Genomic DNA, 21,028 nt, shown 5'->3' with positions numbered 1-21,028 from the left:
AGCACCCTATTTTCACTTGTAAAGTCCTGCGTCACTGTATTCTCTCTTTATATGAGTATGAAGCCTGAAAATATTCTATTCCTAGCCTAGTTTCCAGGCGACATCTCCTTTTTTAAACCCATGTCTGGAGATTGATTATGCAAATGAGAAATTAGAATTAGAAATTCTTTAATTAAAGCCAGAGGAATCTCATGCAGCAATCTGAGTCAAAAAATGTTCAAGGCCGCGTTTTGCACTCCAGCCCAGTGCGGAGCCGTCAGCCAAGTTACATAAACAGAAGACGGCGTTTTACAGAAGCGAAGTATTGAAAAAAGTTCCTGACAAAGCCAGCAAAGTTTAACATGATGGCGCTCTGACAGGTGGCTGCTTGACGGAGGGAAAGCCAGAGGCACTGCAGGACAGAGAGAATAAATTCACATCACTCTGACAAAGAGGCACACAAACTTAAATTTGGGCTCAAACGCAAACACAGACAGGCACGCAAACCCAAACTGGCAGGTGAGACAGGGTGAAATGCCTCTCAGCACACCATAGGTGACACTGTTGAACCGCGCACTGCGGCGACAGAGCACGGAACAGAAGGGAGAGGAGGGAAGGGGAGCATAGCGGTGGGGGGACGCTGCAGTCTGGGGATGATGGGGTTGCGGGCGGGGGGACTGGAAGAGGAAAGAGGAATGTGAGACGGGGGAAAGAAAATTGGTCAAGTCCGGGCCAAGCTGTTTGTTTTTCCCACCACCGCTTTGTGCTTGGTGACCGCCAGAGCTGCCACTGCGTGTGAAAAGGCTCGCCCTCTGTGCTGGCACCACTGGAACGTCAGTACCAAGACTCCTCAGTGGGGGGCAATGCAAAGCTGAATGAGCAGTGAAAGATCCCCCCCCCACTCTCCTCCCTCTTCACTCTCTCTTCGCTCTCCAGTCCTCTGTGTTTACCCTGCAGCATGCAAGCACTGATGTGTCTTTCTTAACAGATTCATGCGCAGGACATGCTATTTATTCATACCCGTGTATGTTTTATGCATGCATTATACTGTAAATTGAATGGACTGGCTTCATAAAACTTGAAACGTTATGGCTAACATTCTCCAGCTGTCATGCCCTTTTTCATATCAGCCTTATTATAACATTAAAAGTGCCATGTTAAGAAAAAATAACACCCTGATCTTCCATATTTCATCATTGAGTGCTAACTTTCTAGCTTCAGTCAAAAGAACAAGAGCAGGAAAAGTTTGTGGCAGCACCATGTGGAGCTGTTCTGCTAATAAAGACTAGCTGATGCACCCTGAGGATGTGATTGAAGACTGCTTGTGCGTATTTATTTTGAATAGGCAGTGGCCAATGGGGAAGCTCCAACACTTTAGGATGATGCATCCTCTGAAGGTGTGCCTTCAGAGGATGCATCATCCTCTTCCTCTCTTTCTCTTCTCGTTGCTCTTCCTCCCTCCTGATGCAGGACTGTGGAGCACAAGTCCAAAATGCTACATTTCTATTTTGAGAGGAACAAAGGTCATTGCCCCGACGCTCCTCTCAAACAGTTTTTTTTTAGTTTGAAACAAAACCTTTTATATGGTCTCTGATACATAAATGTCAGCGCATAACCTTTAGCGTTCGGTCAGTATAAAATGAAACCTCACTTTTAAGGTTTTGAGGGATGTCCACCGGCTGCTTGGAAAACAAATAAGCCTCTCTTTGAGAACAACTGATGAGAGAACACTTGAGAAATTAAACCTCTTTCAACTCCTGAGCTCTCTTCCTGTTTATATTTGGCCCGAATCCCCCGATAGTCTGCGCTCTGCTTCTAAATCTTTCATTAACTTTGGGTCCAAGACGGTTGTGGCTTTCCCCTCCACTCGCAGTTTAAGCTGTTCAAATTTTCATGGGCGCTCTCTCCGTCCATTTTCTAAAACCCGATTCGAGAGAGCCCGGCGCAGGCGAAAACAGAGGCGAGGGAGAGCCTGCGTTTTTTTGGAAATGGGAAAAGAATGTGAGCGGTTCCTGTGGCCCTCCATAATACATGGGGTCGCTCATAATGCCGATGCGCTGCTAATGATTGCTCATGATTGCGGGTCCAGCCACAGCTCCTTCTTCTCCCAGGCTTTTAACAATAAAAGCTTCAGATTTTAAACGAAAGTCTGAACTCTGAGCTTCAGGGGGGATTTTACTTCACTGGGCTTTTCAGCTAAATGAATATTTCAGCGACGCCATCTTGACAAATTGAGCTTAAACTCCTGCAAGGCAGCGTGGAGCGATTCCGCTGCCAGAAAACTCCTAGAAAATAACGTGACAACACCAAAAAAAAAGACTCAAGATGTCATTATTATTATTACTGAAAAAAAATCACATTTGGGTGGGCGGAGGGGTCCATTTGGCGAGCTGACGTGAGCGGCTGTGGCAGACCGCGGAGCAGAACCCGAGAAGTAGGTCATCCCCATTGACCTGGCTCACACAATCAGCATACACTGCATGGGCGTGCGTGTGTGTGTGTGTCACTTTATGATTCGGCTGTTCCAATTCTGTTCCGACACAAAGCGAAATGTTGGAAGCAAGCGCTGTCACCTTTTAAAACGACGCATTTTCGGGCCAAATAACGCCGTTTGGTCTGAAATGTGTTCCCAGTGGGCCTAAAACTGAAGGTCATCAGGGCGTTTTACTGCTAGAATAAAACTCTTTTCAGATTCTTGAGCATCTGATTTAAAATTGCCCACAAACATCACCTCCTTCCATAGCGGGGACACACAGGGAACCAACTGCTCCTCAATTATTCACACTTTAGTGAAAAACTAAATAAATTATAACACGCTTTTGTGACTTATGAAAAACAACCTCGACCATTTTGCCCCCCCTCGTTTCAAAATGTCCCCCTCTCCACGTTTCACGGCGCCTAAACCTTCAGACACCTGTCGAAGAATTTTAAAAGATCTTTCGGCCGCTTATGGGATTTCCAATGCAGGGGGGGTTGTAATCTGCTTCCACTATGGCAGCAGCAGCAGCGGCGGATGGCGCGCGATGAGAGATTAACCCCCGACCTCGCCAGAGTCGGCGAGAACGGGTCGTCATTTCAGGGTCGCGCTCTCCGTGCCAAGGTTGAAGCAAATTTCCTGGGCAAATTGATTTTTTTTTTAAAACAATAAAGGATTTAATCGCTGCGTCGACTGTATGCACACTGTGCAGCCATGAGGAAAGAGTGCTGATACGCTCCCCCGCCGCGTGGAGCAAAGTCAAGACATTTTTCTGCAGCGCCTCCTCGTTAAATATTTGTCCTGGGCACTGCTTATAGGAAGCGGGCGATAAATCTTGCAGCGCAAGTGCTGGAGGAAATTCATTTTATGTCTTCCGCAGCATGTTGGCTCGCAGGTGTAGGTGCGAGTTCAATTAGGACAGAGGAAGAAAAGGCGCACTTGGGTGACGAACAGACCCAGAGCTGAAGCCAGAGAAGTCTAAATTCCACTTTCAGACGGGTGATAAAAAGCGTCAGATGTCGAATTCAAAGGAGAATTTGGTTTTAAAATCTCTCTCATTGACTTGCCCCCCCCGTCCCGTCTCCCCTCTCCTCCTCTCCCCCGTGCAGGGCGAGGCGGCGTTCTCTGGATTGTTCGCAAGTTAACAACGCCGACTGTTGCCACACGCGCACGCAAACATGCAGTCTTTGTCTGATTCCAGACACCCTGCCATGCTGATCCCTAATCCGCTTCCTACCACACCGGCCGTGACCAATCGTGGCCTTTCATGTTCCGGAGCGGTCAGTCACACCTAACAGGATTGGCCGGTCGTAGTCCGGGATGCCGAGGCTATTAGTGATTATGATAAAGGGTGACATTTGTGATTGTGGATTTGTGTGTGTGTGTGTGTGGCAGGGTCTGTCTGCTTGTGTGACCCAGATTGGATGGAGCGCCGCATGTGAATTTCGATTGTGATGTTTGGGAGCCAGAGATTATGAGGGACAAAAACAAGCCTGGTGCTGTCAAGGACACATTTCATCAGGGTGAATGACAGTGCCAGTTATTGTCAGATGCTGAACGCTGAACATGCTCTGCTTCAAGGCTACTTCTCGTCTTCTTGGTGGGGTAAGAAAACACACAGCGTTACCTGGGGAATGCTAATCAGAATGACGACCATGACCTGATGAGCACACATGCTATATTTCATTTTAAGACACTCCAAATTTAGTTAATGCCTTCTTCCTTGATCACAATTATCTTACAATGCAATAATGCTGCCTCAAAATATGTGCTTAGGATCCCCTGGCAGACATGAAAGTGATTAAATAGTGGTTATTCCCAAAAGTGCTAAACTATCATTGCAACTCTGATGGGATAATGAAATGTTTTCTGCATGAAAGCGGCCCGAGAGAGCTGGCAAAGCTGAGGTAAGCTAGTTTATGCATGTATGAACAGAGCACCGGTGGGATGAATCTAAAGCATGGCGCATCTGCCCGGTTTATTGCAGCGCAGCTGCAAGGGGAGTCATGTGACCGGGGCCGATTCTCTCATTCGATGTGAACTCTTCAGGTGTGTGCGCGCTGCAAAAATAATCTCCTTGTCAGATTATTTTTCGGGTGGTATTTGAATCCTTAAAGTCTTCATGCGTTCAATAGTTCCAACATGAAGTTTCAATTTTCTTTATTCCGCTGCAGCTGCTTTTTTTATTATTTCAAAATACTTTCAGAAAATTATTTATATATTTTTACTGCACTCATGTGTTGGAAGAAAACAAGGATTTTGATTCTGGAGATAAACAATTTAATGAGTAAGGGATGGTTTTGCAGTGCGGTCAAGGAGCAAGCATGGAGTCCTGTTTCCTGAGGTTTATTTGCACATGTGACCTGATTTTAACCTGAGCATACCTGAAATGACCCCGCTCCACAGAGCACCTCGTTTATCATAACAGCTAACATATGGGCAGCTTTGGAGCATGCTCAGAATTGCACTATTCCGAGCATGGCCGACCACAGAGGAAAAAGTGACACGTGAAGTCATTCAAAAGGAAGGAATGTCAAAAAACATCATGATATAGAAGCCGGGAGGCCTCTCGAATATGGTGGATATTCCAAAAATGATGCGATCTGCCGGCCTGCAGCAGATTAACCAAAACCCTCGCGCATACCAGGCGGCTGCGAGATATCTCCAAGCTCACAATCTGGAGAGGAGAGTAGCGAAAGCCGAGCCATGTCTGATACCTGTGAAATGTTGTTTATCGGGCGGCTCTCTCAAAGAAGAAGTGGTTATTTTGCCTCTGATGGAAAAGCTGTAAAAGGTCATGTTTTATCAGAGATTTCAAAGGAAGCTAGCTTCGCTTTTTTCTGTGGTCGGTCTTATTTGCCTTGCAGAACAACAAGTGAGCTCTGCAAGGAAATCATGAGATTACATGAAATATGGTGCACGATGCAACTTGTTTAGCTTTTCTATACTTCAGAAAGAAACCTCAGTGACCTGCATTGCAAATCATACAGGAAGCCAATGACGGAGCCTTCCCAGCCTGAATTAAGTCAAGCAAAATCTGGTGTTTTACTGCCTTTCATGTCTAAAATTACTTAGCTCATAGTTGAAATGTTAAGTTTGGGGGAACACCACGCTTGAATTTTTTTCAAGCAGCCTAATGTAAAGGCTCCTCACGACTGTAAAAGAAGTTTGAGGAACCACTTATCCTCTCCACAGGACTCCACAAGCTGCCGAGTCTCGCTGAACCGATTGTGTTCATTGTCACAGGTTTCCATGGCGACGTCGCGCTCTCATCGCATTCGGTTGGTGATTAACGAACGCACTGGGGCGAGGGAAACGAACTGAGCTCCAGTGGAAATACATGGCGAGGAAGAAAAAAAAAAAGTATTTCAGTCTGTCTTTGTCCTTTCTGAAGGATGTTTAGATAGCAATTAGCACTTTGCCCCTCAAGCGTGTGAAGTGGGAGACTGCTGACGCTTTGAAGATCAAATTAACCAATTAGGGAGAGATAAGACTCTCAGGAGTTATAACCCCCCCTCATTTTATCATGTAAGCTACGCACCAGTGAGATAACGGGATATTTTGGGAGCGACGTAGGTGGCTAATGCTATTAGCAGCCAGCAACAAAGTTCTCCTGGAAGCATTTTTTTTTCCAGCACTCATGCAACTCCTCTCCATTCGACCAACTTTAAACAGACTGACTGATGCGTCCCACGCAGGAAAAGAAACAATGCTGCCTCCTCTATATTTGTCCGCATGCTTCCCACAGCCGGTCTTCAGGTTGAAAAAAAAAAAATCTGAGAAATAAGATGCTTTTCTCAAGCCCTCCCAGGCTGACAATGCCACTAAAACGTGTCAAGGGAAACAGGAAAAGAAACAGCAACAGTGCTATTGTTGCTATATTGGTCGGCATCGTGACAGCTACAAACCAAACTTCAGACAAAGCCTTTTGTCCTTCGTCGCCACAGTTTATGAAAGCATGTAGGATATGCAAACTGCAAACTTATACTCACTAGAGGCAAATGAACTGTTTTTCAGAACATAGCACGTCTCTGTAGATCATTTTCTGCAAACGTTTCAAGCCTTTTAGTCCAAAAATGTGGATTTCTAGTATAAAGATCAAAAGAAGTTGCCACAAAACTTGCACATGCTTCAATGTAGTGCATGTGCTTTGGTCAAAGCTGCAGCAATGCTCATCATCCCGTAAACTAGCGCCATAAACCGCAGTCACCTTCCTCCCTTGAGTCTCCCATTGTCTCGCAGATCAAACACTGAACCTGGATTTCCTTGATCCCCGTGACCCCGTGGCAGGTGAGAAGGATCAGTAGCAGCACTGAGCCGCTGGCAGCCAGCTGTCGCACACACGCTTCGGCCCATGCACACTCACACACGTGCACGGATAAACACGCGTGGAGAGGCTGTGAAATTAAATGACTCCTGGGTTGGAGGCTCATAAAAACATTGTGCAAACGTGAATAGATGAAGTGGAACATGCAGAGCGTACAGCATGCACTCATGCGGCTGTGTAATGAGAAAAGGCGTGTTGCCTTCACATACCCACGCAAAAATTTAGAAAAATATAGTGCCGTCCAGCTCGAGCTGTCCTCTCTCCTTTAGCTGTTAAATTAGCACCGTGGAACTTCCTCCCTCTCAAGCGCAAAAAAAAGGCCAAACATTTGGGACCTTTGGAGCCACTCGGAGTCACACACACTTAACAGCACTCAAGTACACACACATTTTACGCATCCCTCAAGGCGCTGTCTCCTGTCTTTATGCATCCTGGGCTTCAAGCAAGCACCAAAACACACAGTGGCTCTTTGAAACTGGGTCACACAAAACAGACTCTCACATGTAACCACCCCCCTACACACGCACACACACACACACACACACACACACATTTTAATATGCTTTTTCAGGCAATACTCAAAAGTGTCACACTCCATACCTGTGGAACACAACTCACCACATTCAACTCTCTTCTTCATGCAAACACATGCAGAACATAGAGAATGAAAGTTTTTGCAAAGCTGAAGCTGACAAAGAGCTGATGCATTCAAAAGCGATCAGGAACAAACAGTCATCATGCAGACTAAAAACTTCTCATTACATATGTGAATTCAGCAACTGTTTCTGCAGCAAGTTTCTCCTCGACCGTGATACAGATGGCTCCCCAGCACTCATTGGCTGAGTCCTGGAGCCACTGCTCTGTCATTATCATTCCAGTAATGCTGGCACTCAGCGCTTCCACTCCTCATTCCCACTGAGAATACAGTCTGAGCTCAGATGGAGGGTGAAAGCGTGCAGGGAAACCCCCAGGGGACTCACAGACTTAAGTAAACTAAGAGGAACTCAAACTCCCGCTGAGCCAGGCCCCCCCTTTGCACAGCAAGCACAAGCAAACCAAATAAGCTCCTCAACCCCTCCCCCCCCCCCCCTTCCCCTCTTACCTTCCACATGATTAAAATCCCATCATCCACAAACAAAGTGAAAAAAAGAGGAAGAGACAGAGAGAGAGAGGTCGGGGGAGAGAGGTGAGGCTATCTTTGTCTCTCTCTCTCCTCTGTGGGACGCAGCAGCAGCAGCAGCAGGAGCGGCGGCGAGCGGCGAACTTGGGAGTCAGGGAGGATGTGGATATGTCTCCGTGGCTGTGTCATCACCTCTCATGACATGTTTCCTCCCCTGCCTGTGTAAGCCTTTCCATCCTGACCCGGCAGAGAGAGAGAGAGAGAGAGAGAGAGGGAGAGGGAGCAGCAATCTAGTGCACCGCCCCCCTCTCTATATCCCCTCCCCTCCTCCTCCTCTCCGTCCATCCCTCCCTCTTTTTTCTTTCCCTGTATTCAAATCTGCCAGTGGGCTGCCCTGGCTCTAACTAGGCCAATCACTGAACCCATGGGGGTGGAGTCTGGGCCGGCTGTGTGCAAGTATGAGTTCGCAGTCAGATGTGTCACTCTGACATTCTGTGTGTGTGTGTGTGTGTGTGTGTGCGTGCGTGTGCTTGTCCTAGCTTATACGCTTGCTTGCGTGCAAACTCAAATGTGGATGTGTGGATGTAAACATGCAGGCAGTCCAGAGCCAAATTAAGTTTTGCTTTCAGCCAGAAGACCTCCATCGTTTTAACCACTAATTCTCAGAAATTCACTTAATTGCAAGGCTGTGTGTTTATGTTTTTTTTTTTTTTTCCCAGCTTGAACACATAACAATCCGTCTCTCATTCACTTCAATTGAAGTGTGCGGCTGACAAATTGGTCGATTTGGCCAATCGAAATGCTGGTGCGATGCATTTAGCAATGAAGAAGTCAGAATTCTATGTGCCATCACTTTGTTTTGTACGAGGTTACACTACCTGATGATCAATCACTGCACCGCTTTTGCAAACTGTCGATAGGAGGCTTATGAAAATATGATAAAATATCAAAGATACAGAGACATGACACTCGTGTCTTGTGGGTAATCTCTATTCTCTCCTTCCTTTCCCATCCACTTCAATTGAAGCCCATATGCTCAGTGTATATTAGCCACATTGGAGCTAATACTATGCTAACACTGTTTTCATGCACTAATTAATAAGCAATTTAAAAATCTATCTAAATCTATCGAAAATAAAAATGATCACTGTCCAGGCGAACATTTTAGCACTGTTTCAGAAGTAATCCCTGCCCGAATTGACACACCTGAAAACATATGTCACATGACGGTTCAGGTACACTGGGCATGTGTGTGCCGGCGTAAACAGGAAGCAGATTGTCAGGACAGGAAAACAAAACAGGACATGATGATGTTGTCACTTAGGTAAATACAACATGCATGCTGCCTTTGTAAGTACGTCCTCGGGCACCCCCTTGTTTTTGTTGTCGAGTTTTGTCAGGACTCATCTGGACAAGTTTTCTCGCCGCTCCTCAGGAATCACAACTTTGTTGTTAAAGTTACCCCCTCCTGCACACGTAAACTGTAGCAGCATTATAATCTGCAGAATGTAACTGCACAACAGCTACTAGCATAGACAAGGTCAGCCACGTGTGTAATTCCTTATGCATTTTGAATTAACTGCAGTTAATTCATTACTTTTGGAAAAGTGTCACACGATCTGACGAGGCCCAATCAGGAAACGAACGTGGGTGTCTGAGTCCTCAAATCCGAAAGTCTCTTGACTAAAACACAATCGAGAAGTTTGCAAACTAAAACTAGGTCAGGAGCAAGAAACCTAGCATTCAGGCGTTCAGACAAACTTTTTCCAACCGGATAAAATGGAAACTTCCTAATAGAGGTTGAATTACTGGCAAAATTTGACCGAGTTAGGGAAAATCACCACAGATGGAGAGACACATGCTCATTACCTCAGAAGATGCACACAGAAAACGCTGATAGATTGTGAGAGTCAAGATTTTGGAAGCAATAGCCAGTACAGTCCATTATCTTGAGCTCTCACCAAGAGCAAACATCCATTGTTCTGAGACGCGTGGCTTTACGGGGAAAGCCTGAGATCAAGGAGCACTTCCTTTGCTTTGTAAATGTTGAAGCTACAACAGGCTCGAACCTGTCCGCTGTCATCTTCCATGAGCCGAATGAGCTGGTGATTCCATTTGAAGATTGCAGAGGGCAAACTTCTGATAATGGGGCCGACATGAAGGGCAAGCCAAAATCCCAGATCCGTGTTTGTTCCACGTGGCGCACATCCTCTAAACCCTTTCATGCTGCCAAATCTTTAAAAGAGCCAGTTTTTTGGGGGGGGCATGTGCAAAAGCTCTTCACCCACATTTCAGCTGGCACACAGAGTGTTTTGAAGAATCACATGAACGTGGACAGTGACCATGAAGCCATGGAGCGAGTCGGCTCCAAAGTGAGATCCTGATGCTCACTGGAAGCAAGACTGACGACCAACTATCCAAGCGGCCGCAGCACTTGCAGAGGTGTTTGGGTCCTGTAGCTTTTTCATTTGCTGCGTCATGTGGTGTGAGATACTGACAAGCTCGTCCAATCTGCCTCAATGCAGCTGGATACAGCAACGAATTTCATCGCAACATACCGGGAAACTGGAGGCCCAAACAACAGCCGAAAGCGTTTGTGCAGAAATTAATGTGGAGGCTTTTCTGAAAGAGAAGAGACTGAGAAAAACAGCATTTCAGCTGTGAGGATCCTGATGAACCAGTGACCGTTTGCACTAAAAAAACAAAAAAAAAAACCTTGACGTCAGCTATTTCAACACTGTGGTGGATTTGAAACACTCGAGCCTGGTGGAAGCCAAATATGGAGTGCCGCTGAACTTCGAGGCTCGGTGCACGGCAGCTAAAAAAACACTCAGAGGTGACTGGTGGCATCAGTGGGACGGATCTGCAGAGTTTACCCGATCTGCCATCAGATAAGATGAGCTGCTTTGAGAGAAGCATGGAGGAACCTTTGGATTTTGTAAATGCTGTCACTCTTCCAATAACAGCAGCCACGACAGCATGATTTTGCCTCTGGAAGGTGCAGACATGTATAATATAATGAGGACTGGACTAATTTCCAGGCAGCAGAGCCAAAGCTCAGTGTTATATTTTATTAATTCATGTGTTTTGTATTTTCTACTATTTATCATCTTAATCTGAACATTCCCTTATCTTAACAACCTTTAGAAAATATTGGAGCTCTGATCTCCATCTCATGTGATGTGATTGTGGCAAAAACACAAGAAAAAAGGGAAATAAGCGAATCAGAACCAATTGCAATTAAATTAGTGAGTCAAAACTGCTTCTTTTAAATGAAGGCATCTCTGCAGGAGAGCTAAATGACGGCCACTGATTCTGAATTTACAATATCAGTTTTCATCTGTCTCTTCTTTTGCATCCATGACACATCCTCCGCAGCAGTTCCCCCTCTGTAACTTTTTAATGTCTCCCCGCTGTCTCCCCCTCTACCTTGAAACTCCACCGTTTTGGCCGCCGCCCATCAAAACAACCCCCCTTTTTTTTTCCTTTTTTTATGCGGCCCACAAGGGAAAGCAGCTTAAATTAATCTCCGCGATGCGAGTCAGTGATTTACCCTCCCACACGAGGCACGCTGCCCGACCACGACCGCAATCTTTGATCAGAAATCTTCAGCACTCATCAGCTGTCTCATTGGAAACTGTTCCTCTCCATCGTGTCTGCCTCACTGTGGATGGTGCTCTCCGTGGTAATTGCGCATAACAGAAAGCAGCATAAAGGGAAAAATCATCAGCCCCGAACCATTATTCAGAACTTTACAGTCCATGTGATGTGATAGATTTGAATGCTGGCTGCTCATTGGTAGCTAGATCCCAAATAATCCCTTTGCCTGAGTGAGCGAGTCTTGTAGCTGGAAGCGTGGAACATACTTCGGAAAGGGTTGCGGCTTTAATTCCAGCCTGCATCCTGAACTGCAGGACTGCAGAGCCGGCGACGGCTTTTCGGCCAAAAATTCAGTTTTCTGCACGGAGTGAAGCTGTTTGTTTTGGTCTGATAAGTTCCAGAGTGCATGTCCAAAACCGAGCGCGCCACTGAAATGTCAAGCACTGACTGAGATTTCAGTTAGATAAAGGGGTTGGGAATTCCAATTAAAATGTGCTTTTACCACTACTTTGGCTCCAAGATCTCAAACTGAGGGTGTTTCGTAAAATCAGTGCAGAGTTTCAACACCAAAACTTTTCCTTAAGTAAAAAAGAAAAAGATGCAGCCCTTTCATGGCGGTGGATGGTGTGTGCGTGTTCATGCGTAGTATTTGGATGTGTGTGCCGTGGTGGGGGAATGCGGCCGCGCGTTTCTGGCGGCTGGAGCGCGATCAGTCGAGGTGAGGCCGCCGCTCAAGAATGTTCTCCTGGAAAAGGGCAAGGAAAGAGTTTCCACCCTGGGCCGGTTCCCGCCAAGAGCGAGACCGCTCGCTTTCCGAACACTCTACCAGCCCACCAAGACGTGAAACATGCCCTGACCGCAGCAGGAAGGGAAATATAAGCCCACACATCTTGGTATGGATCAGAAAAGATGTGTGTTTATATTTTTTTACACTTCGGAAAGTGTGTCGAACGTCTGAAGGTTATGCTCGAGCAAAGTGTCCCTCACATTTTCGAGGCTCACAGGTGAGCTACGCTACCTGTCGACACAGGCCCACAGGTCAGGCGCTTCCTTTCAGAGTCATCTCTCCGGTCTCCTGTTATGATAGGCAGCTAAATGGTTGCGTTTATGAACACAGTTTTTTCGGTTGGGAATTTGATTTTCATTACTTTTAGGCTCACACAGAAGCTTCATTTTTAAATATGTAAAATTTGAGAAAAAGCAAAGCCCAGACAGGTAACAGGTAAACTATGCTCAAGAAACTATTAGGTTGTACATGTACTGCAAGGTGGGGTAAAAAGCTGTTTGTCATAGATGTCTGTAAATCGAGATAATGGTGCACATTTCTAGTCTCTCCTGTAAGGAATTCTTAGATTTATTCGGTGTCAGGAAAATCATGCAAAGAATGGTAGAAAACAGAAAAAAGGTTTTATAGAGAACTTGCTTTCTTCATTTGAATGTGCCTTCTTATGTTGCAGTGCCTTGGCCTCTGTGGTCCACCTTAAAAAAAAAAAAGTTTCCTTTTAATCAAAGTTTTTCCTGCAGGGAGTCCATTGTGGAGCGCACAGGCTCAAATTCTATTATTCCACCGATGCCACAGTGTGGATAGAGTCACTGCATCAGTTATCTTTCACCTTGGAGGTTATCCAGCGGCACTCTTCTGAATTAAAACACGCCGGCACGAGGCCTCTTCACTCATTCAAGGTTCTCAGCAGAGGCAGCAGCCGAAGCTTTGTCGGGCGTCCTCTACCTCGATACTTCAAAGTCGAGCGGCTGTTTTTCACCTTGAACTATATGTTCCCGTCTTGCCCCCGGTGATATTTCGATTGTGCTTCAAATGACATTGTGCAAATAGAGATGGGGGGTATTGAGTTCACAATCATAATGACTGACTTCACCCAGCACAATGGACGAGTAAGATCTGCTTTATATCATGTGTTTGCAGAGAAATCTGCTGCACAGTGGGTGAGCAAAGTGAAACACCAACCATGCCGAAGTACAAAACCGATAAAATAATTTACAATGTTGAAGCCAAAAGAAATCTCAATGCCAGAAGGATGATCGGAATATTTTTGTTGTTGTTGGTCTTCAGTTCTCCTTGAACTGCTGTTGCATGCACAAAAACACAGGCATGTTGAAAATTTGCTGAGTTGTGTATGAGGTTTTGTTGGATGATGAGATCAGCATCTTTAAACTTGTTTCTTCTCTTCTTTGCTTTCCATGAGCTGCTAAAACCCTTCGACTCCACTCCTGCCTTTCGTTCCCAACCTTCCCGTGACAACTCACTGAATTTCGGAAAGTTGGCCTCAGCTAAGTTTTCGAGAGGTCTTACTTTTAACGACCAGGAATGAGAGGAATGCGGCGGAGTCTGCCTCCTCTCTCATGGCGAGACCATTATGGGGATAAAGCACGACAGGGTTATGACCAAGACCTTTCAGAGGGCACCGACGCTGCGGGTAGCCTGAAATTTGTAGGATTTATACCACACATACGCACAGACGGACACGTGACCAAAAGACTTTTAGGTAAAATAAGTGCAAATAGACACAATAGGCTATCCAACAATGCAAGTCAGCATCCTTTGATCTGTGCACATGCATTAAAACACCCCCACACACCTGAGTTCCATCAGCATATTATCTTCCAGAGGCATCTTTATGACTAAGATATAGAGCATCTTAAAACCTCCCCAGTCACTGATCACTATCCTGGACGGTACATTAGATGTGCATTCACATCGCATGAGTCACGGGAGGGATGTTCTGGAGTGGAGTTCTCGCCTCAGCCACCCCAAAATCTGAGATCGTGACCTTTTTAAAGAGTCCACGACGCCACAGCTCAGGGCCCTTTGGAAAATGCCAAACACATTTCCCCTCCAACTGACCTCCGGCCTTCTAAGTGAGTTCACATGCGAGCTGTAACGCGCTTGAATCAGGGAGGGGGAAGATGTACAGCTGGTACCAGCCGAGCACAGACACAGCAGCTGCTTCGAAGCACAGTTTGGGATTCGGAGAGAAGTAGGAAAGAGCATTTTTTGCAGCAGTTTTGCGTTTTTGTTAAGGAGATTCAGTTGGGCTGTGAGCTATCTGTCTCTGTCAAGTGGCCTCAGTGAATAAACTGATCTAATCGGAGAAGCTAATACATAGAAGAGCCCTGGAAACAGATTTTAGGAGAGGGGGAGAGGGAGCACAAAAACCCAGACAGATTAAGAGATCCAGAGGGAGAGGGGTGGGGGAGAGCAGAAGATAAAGAAGTCTAGGTGATAAACATTAAATGTAGCTGTGCTGTTTCCTCTTAAAAACACACACCAGCCTCTTCATGCGGTGCGCTTGAGCATTCTGATGCAAACCAATACAACAGCTCCACCATCAATTCTGCTTCAGTTCTTGTTGACGCTGTCAGAAAGGTAATAATTCAACTTTATGATTGAGGTCTTCGTGGGTGGCGGTGTAGTGTATTATACTGAAAGGTGTTAAGAATATTCTGGCCCACTCGGGTATGCAAAGGGGGTGGACAAATTATTGGGAACACCTCCTGCAGCTCAACATCACTGCAAACCACAACCTCGATGGCATGCAGTTAAATGCAGAATGTATTCATTATGGCCTACTTTTGCTTTCATAATGATTGTACAAAATTAAAAAAAAAAGCATGCAGCAACATCAAATGAGTAACTGGACCAAGGCTGGTGTAAAGATTTTTAAAAACAAGTAAAAATATCTCGTCTCAAAGAACGCACAGGTGCCTTTGGAGTAGGACAGCCAGACTGAAACCAAGCACATTTGTCTGCATGCAAAGAAATTCTGACTTGGTTTTCAACTAAACATTGTTATTCAAGCATAACGTTACTCAGAACAAGTAATAAAATCTCAGTCAAAAATTAGATCTTAATACAAAAATTAAGGGAAAAAAGAAGCTTGAAACAAATCTTGTCAGACAGAAAACAAGCATGTACAGGCCTAGCAGCCACTGCACATGGGTTATTTAAAGCTGGGATTTTTCCTCAAATGAATCCTGTCAAACAAATGGAAATGCTGTCAAGAGCATGCCAGACTGACAGGTGTATATATACATATATATACATGTATATTTTTAGTTAGGTTAGCCAGTGAGAGGCCTGAAAAAAGGCTTGCAACTTGCAACTAGTGGTCTGACCGGGTCTCATCCAAAACCAGCAACACCGGCAGCGCGCTCCGTGTCGTGGGAGTGTTGGATTATGTAGCAGTGACCTCCGTAGCACATTCTGACACCTCAGCTTCTCCATACATCTATGTGTAAACACAAAGTACACGCGTACTTCACAGAAGAAACCTCATTGTCACTGCCAATCACAGGGTGAATCAACAGACTCGAATCAAGGATTGCTGAGGTGTGTGCACAATCACGTCTCTCTGTGTATGTGAGCTGACTGTAAAACCTCGCAAACATCCCCCCCAGGGTGCTTCAAGAGAGTAAAGACCATGAGATTCTCTAATAAAGGACACGAAACATTGTGCATGCTGCTTTAAACCTCACGGTGAGTCAGAGAATCAGACGGAGGTCGGCCGATCAACGGAGGTATTTTGATTCACAGCTATTTGTGAATATCTAACAAGGAACTCGAGGCAACTGAGGTCAGAGCGAGTAATAATAAACTCTGGATCAACGGCGGTTGCGACGATCTTTGCCCTGCTGGCTCCTTTCAACCGTGGCATCAAAGTGGATGCGATAAAAACAACATCATCCAGGACGATGAAGGAAAGCATCCATTTTCAGATTCCAGATAAAGCTGAGAGCATGCAGTTGTGTTTTTGCACATTATGCGCGTGCACATGGAGATCCATTGCCTGAATCTGACACATTCAGCAGAGGCTCGGCGGCTCAAGGTCATTCTCTGTCACACCAGAGAAATTCACTGCAATATCAGGCTAATGCAAATATGCCCACACAGAGGCGTAAATGCCCAAAAGCACACACACACACAAATCCAGGCATGCAAGGATGCACACCCACATAGATGCTGATAACATACACACATGCAAACAAATGGACACACGCATAAGCACACGCATGTATGTGGGTGTCAGGCAGCATCATCATTAGCTGTCTCCCAACGTGCCCTCAAACTGTCACAAAAGGAGTCACGTCCTCGCCGCTCGCCCTCAACCCGCAGCAGCACCAGCTGGCACGTCACGACATCGCACTATCAGAAAGAAGAGGAAAGGATCTTTCCAAATCTATCGGAAAGCACACGCCTGCATTAGCATGAATGTCATCAAAGAAAAAAGCAAGTGGTGTCGAGCGCTAGGGATGAAATTATTATTATTTTTTAATGGAGACAGGGAGAAAGATGGTGGGAATTTAATTCGAGGTCACTTTCACTTGTTCTAAAATAAATATCCTTTTCAGAGTTAGCAGAAGACCATATATCAGTTTTTATGGACATCGTTACAAAGCAAGCTCATTTGCAAAATAACCATAATGTGAATGGTGATGCCTTCACTTGCTGTTGTTAAACAGGTTACACAGTTGGTACCTATGCGTCTTTGAACTAAACAACATGATTCAAAATCAAGTGATTTGTGAGGTATCATATTCTAAAGTGTGTTTTTGTGTTGGTGCCAGCACTACAGTATGGTATAATGAGTACATTTTTAAAACGACACCCGGCCCGATTAATCAGTGTGTTTTCCTGACCAGTCTCCTGTTTCTAAAAGCCCCAACCGAAACCAAAGCCCTGCATCAAGGCCAACAAAGCTGGAAAATTAGTGACCAGATTGTGATGTGCACTGGAGCATCGAAACGGGGCCATCTCAATGAATCATCCAGAACGTGACTGACTTCTAAAATTACATTTTCTCATCGGAGCAAATTTCAAAAATGTGCAAAAATGGCGAGATTGCTTAACCTACATCGTCCCAGGACACCTTCCTAAATCCCGATCGATCAATACCGAGAGAGAACTGCACACCCACTGAACATAATCAGTCACTGGATGTCATGGCAACACTTCACTGGAGCATTAGCTCTCAGGCGGACACTGTCACACACAGCTGAGTTTGTCTTCAAGCTAATGTGCTTTTTCAGGCGTCACTACATTACCTATTAACATCCTCACACAAGAGCATAGTGCAGTATAGCTGCCATCTTGTATCGAGTGACTGAGGCATTCAGAAGTCTTTTCTCCTCTTCCTTTGAGCGCATCGTAGAAGGATATCTCATTCTAAATATATATGGAGTTCATAAAGAAGCCGGGATCATCCTGTCGTCCTATAACGCGGTTACTCTCCGCAATGCTCTGCTTGCATTTCGCACCGAGCCACCTCGCCGTTTGTCCCTGGAAGTTGCATAACTCAGTAACTCCTCATTCTTCGGGAAATGGAGGTCAGCAAAAACAGTTCACGGAGGACAGCAAACATCACTGGCAAGTAAAAAAAAAAAAAGAAAAGCATTGCCTTTCAGTGTAATCGCAGCCCTAATATATCAAATCTGAAGCACTTCACCCTCAATTGGAACGAAAACCGGCTCAAGTAGAATTAATGTCATAATTTATAAGGCCATGAAATAACCTACCAGGCAGACTGGAAGTTATATCACGCGCTTGTGACCTTTCAGGATGAATCTTTCCAACCCGGTGCCAATGATTCAATCAGCTGAGCCTGAAACTGCTCCAGCTGGGGCGCCGGTTCCAACTGCGGGCACCCAGGAATAGATAATGCCACGCTGCAGCCTGGGTCGAAAATAAAGCACATTTCTGTCGTTTGGAGCCCTGAAGGGGGGTGAGAGGAGATATTATGTGAATGTGTTTGAGGAAGTTGTTATTTTAAACTCATGTATGACTGCTTTAGATGAGCCTCCCCGCAGTGGAAAAAAATGACTTTTTCCCAGGTGTGCTGAATGACGGCGTGAAGCATGAATAAGTTATAAGTGAAACTCAGGCTCCCCGACCTCCCTGTGCTCTCGTCCCTGCAGTGTAGCGCGGCTCTGTGTGTGTACGTGTGTGTGTGTGTGTGTGTGTGCTTCATGTAATGCAGTGGTTAATGCACTATCGTCCACATGCCAGTGAGGAAATATCCTGATTTATGCGCCTGCCATCACCTGTGACAGGGAGAGCGCACGCACACTCACACACGCGCACGCAAAAGCAGGAAGTGGGAACATCTCACTTTGCTCACATTGGACGCAAAAGCGATGTATCTTCCGCGGCCAAAAAAAGAATCAGAGACGCTAGCCGGGGATGCGGATGGCGGCGCAAAGTCAGGGAGAGGAATCGAAAACTGCGAGCGTTAATCAAAGGACATGCATTTTTTATGAAGGTGGGGAGGGGGCGCCGTACAGTGTGACTACAGTATAAGACAGCAATGAATTATGAATGGAATAAATGATGGTCTCAGTTGGATCATTAATGGTTTGAATTATGAATCAAGCCTTTTGGACTCAGGTGTGGTTTTAATCACGGCAAATCATCAATATTACTAGGCTTCGAGCTTCTTAAAGTCCCAATCTGCGATCAAAAATAAAAAACAGAGGAATGGGAAGCACTCACTGACTTAAACTCTTCAATTATGTATGTTTGTGGCCGCACCTCCAGATTGGCTATTAAGGTGTACATTATAGACAAGCTCAACGTAAAGAGGAGCTTGATGTTTTTGAATGACAGAAGTAGGGCACGCAGCCGTCATCGCACCCTTTGATTGGTAATGGCGGTGCAATGGAAGGGTGCATGTGCGACCCTGTCTTCCAGAAATCGCGTCTTCCAGGATTAATCGGTCACAGTCACAAGTGTTGTCGTGTTTTAGCTGCGAGGGCAGATACTGGAGGTAGATTCGAACCCTGGACCTTCTTGCTGAGAGGCGACAGTTGCAAATCGCTGAGCTTCATCTGGATAATGAATAACTGCTCACACATTGCAGATGTGGGTATTTAAGAAAATCAGTTGCTTGCAGATATCTGCCTCTTGAACCTCATGCAGTGTTCGGACTGACAGACAGTCAGGCACGCAGACGGGTAGTTGTGCTGGCCCGCAGAGCGGCACGCCAGGGCGACAAAGCTTCTTAAAGCGAATGACATTTGCTTCCAACATGGTTCCTCGCCCTCTCTACATGTCTCGTTTCTCTATCGAGCTCGAGCCGTCCCCGGCGGCGGAGCCAACACCTCGTCTCCGCTCTTCTGACACCAGCGCAGATAAATACTGCCAGCCGCAGACACACAGGGCCGGCCTCACTATCTCTCTGCTGCTCACACACACACACACACACACACACACTCACACGCTGACCTCAGAGGTCCGATCGATAAACCACCTACAGCACTTTTCCAAAGCTTGGAGAGAGACATTGCGGCACTGTCTGTGTGTGTGCTTGTTGCTGCTCTCCAAAACAAACAAGGCGATCTATAAGACCATTACTGATATTGCATTACTCTCCTTGGAATTCACAGCTTCATGCATCTCAGTATAGGTTATCTGTTTGCACAAAGGGACCCATTCTTAACAATGGGGCTTAAAAAAAAAAAAGAAAGAGAGACAATAGCAGTGTTTTGTTCAGATGTTTGACTAAGGATCGCCTTCTATTTAACACTGACTGGATCAATCGAGCCGAGCCTATGGTGGGAGATGAGTTGAACTGCTTGTGGCGCCATTGTGGATCATGTGCGGGAGAGCATTCGGATGCACAATCCTTCACTTTGCTCGAACACGGGCAGCTCGCTACTTCTATGGATTTTCATGGAACAAAATCAGCTTGTGCTGTTTCTGCTTCTTCCGTTCTCTGGCCTCCAGTTTCACAGTGGGAAACTGACAGAAAAGACCAACAACGGGTCTTCATAGAGTCTCCCATTTGTGCTGGTTCGTTTGCGGCAAAAGTCTCGATATAATCACTTCTGAAAACACAGAAATATCATATGATACTAAGATCAGACAGAAGAATGGGTTTGAATAGTAGTTCTCAAAGTAGATGCCATGGGTCTCCTGAGGATGGGCCAAGGTGGCCACAAGATTTATCTGTAATTATTTTTCCCACATTAAAAAGAACAGGGCGTTCGTAATAACTGCATCTTTATGTGCATAAGAAACAAAACACTAATCAGATTTTTAAGTTGATGGACCAAGTGTTTTTGATTCTGATGAGGTTCATAGCTGATATGTCAACACAGAGTGAGTCACCCTGCACATTCTGAGTCTCTTCCCCCAAGCTTTGAATGTAATGGTGCCGCTCAGAGCAAGTGAAACAAGAGGCCTATATATATATTACTCGGGCCAAGCAATTTCCCTAAAAGATGAAGCATTTTATGATGACCAGTCTCAATAGCGCTGTCTGTGGTCATGGCAGAATGCCATGGAAGATTTACAGCTGATGAAACCATGCCCCAGTCGACTCAGTAGCCTCTTAACTGCCTGCCACTCCTTTCTGTGGTCCACCCAAAGTTAAACTGAAAGCTGCTCTTCAACAATTTGTTTGAACAGAGTTTGAACACGCTGAAGTAAAAAGGCTTTTATTTCTACCTGAGAATTTATTTTGCGAATAGATTCCTGCAGATGACTATTTCTGGGCCCTATTAGCTGGGAAAC

The 21,028-nt window shown here is 45.6% G+C and overlaps 1 protein-coding gene across 3 annotated transcripts in view; it reads right to left on the bottom strand.

Moving 5' to 3' along the window:
- Positions 1–21,028, bottom strand: part of LOC121627265 (E3 ubiquitin-protein ligase Midline-1-like) — a 57,075-nt gene that overhangs the window by 29,651 nt on the left and 6,396 nt on the right. For 2 of the 3 annotated variants that reach the window (XR_006008016.1, XM_041966080.1), the window contains exon 1: positions 7,885–8,112. The exons of the other annotated variant lie outside the window; for it this stretch is intronic. The gene's annotated coding sequence lies outside the window, so the exon portion shown is untranslated. Of the gene's footprint in view, positions 1–7,884; positions 8,113–21,028 lie in introns of those variants that run through there. 3 annotated transcript variants of the gene reach the window in all.

The sequence above is a fragment of the Chelmon rostratus genome, chromosome 24 (assembly GCF_017976325.1).
Source record: "Chelmon rostratus isolate fCheRos1 chromosome 24, fCheRos1.pri, whole genome shotgun sequence".
Classification (NCBI taxonomy): domain Eukaryota; kingdom Metazoa; phylum Chordata; class Actinopteri; order Chaetodontiformes; family Chaetodontidae; genus Chelmon; species Chelmon rostratus.
Note: the sequence above shows the minus strand (reverse complement) of the source record. Positions and strands in the feature narration are given on the sequence as shown.